We start from the raw sequence: 1,064 nt of genomic DNA, 5'->3' as shown, positions 1-1,064 counted from the left end.
GGGAAGAGGCCGGGTGCTGACCTGGGCCCCGGACATTCACATCCAACACATCCACCTCCTGCTCTGCCTGAGGAGGGGTGAGGGCCAGCGATGGTGTCCTACGGATGTCTGCAGCTTCAAGGTGCTGCTGTGTCCATGGCCGTCGATCAATGGGGTCGTCTTCTTCTGAGAGTAAGGCTTCATCTTCAGCCTGAAAGGTGAAAACAACGCTCCCTGTCAATCTGACCACCACCAGAAACTGCTAATGAGAAGCTGTCCAGAGCCTCCACCAACCCTGCTTATCTCCCATTGTTTTCTCTCTTCCTACTCCTCCACCTCTCCGGAGGATTACCTCGGCCTTGGCTTCCCACTGCTCTCGTGATGTGGCTCCTGCTTACTTTTCCTGCATCATCTAGACAATTCCCTTCCCCCATCCCAAACTCTAGGCTTTAGCCTTTAGATCTCCAGAGCACCCAATTCTCACTTTTCCTACCCTCCACTAGAAAGTAAACTTTAATTCTTCTTGTTGGCCCTAAAAAGCATACTCTGCTCACCTCTGCTTAACTGATCTTGTTTTAAGTGCTTACATAGTATTACATGGCCATCTCCACCACCAGGCTGTAAGCTTCTCGAGAAGGCAAAATAAGCCTTGTTCAACATTGCTTCCTTGTACTCAACATAGCACCCAACATGTAGAAAGCACTCAGGAAAGACTATTCAATAATAATTATGATAATTTAAAAGCAGCTACCCTTTACTGAACACTTAGTACATGACAGGAAAGTAGATAAGGCACATATGCCAACACAACAACCCACAGAGGAAAGGGTTATTATTATCTGCATTTTACAAGGAATGATAATTACAAAGAGGTTAAGTAACTTGCCAGCTACTAAGTGGCAGAGTTTTGGATTTGAATCCAGTTCTGATATTAACTAAAGATTAGTTACTATCATAATTTCTTCACGGCTACATTCCTTAAGCATTCACTTCCTCAAGCTGATTTAGAGCCTGTGAAATTGGGAAGGGATATATGGCTGGATGGGGCAAACACAGGGACAGCAATGTGGAACCATGGGCAGACA

The 1,064-nt window shown here is 45.7% G+C and overlaps 1 protein-coding gene across 1 annotated transcript in view; it reads right to left on the bottom strand.

Moving 5' to 3' along the window:
* NOTCH2 (notch 2) overlaps positions 1 to 1,064 on the bottom strand; it is a gene marked incomplete at its 5' end in the record, with an annotated part of 65,603 nt that overhangs the window by 9,356 nt on the left and 55,183 nt on the right. The window lies entirely within an intron of this gene.

The sequence above is a fragment of the Mandrillus leucophaeus genome, unplaced genomic scaffold (genome assembly GCF_000951045.1).
Source record: "Mandrillus leucophaeus isolate KB7577 unplaced genomic scaffold, Mleu.le_1.0 Scaffold1292, whole genome shotgun sequence".
NCBI classification, from domain to species: Eukaryota; Metazoa; Chordata; class Mammalia; order Primates; family Cercopithecidae; genus Mandrillus; species Mandrillus leucophaeus.
The sequence above is the reverse complement of the archived record's forward strand: the minus strand, read 5'-3'. Positions and strand labels throughout refer to the sequence as shown.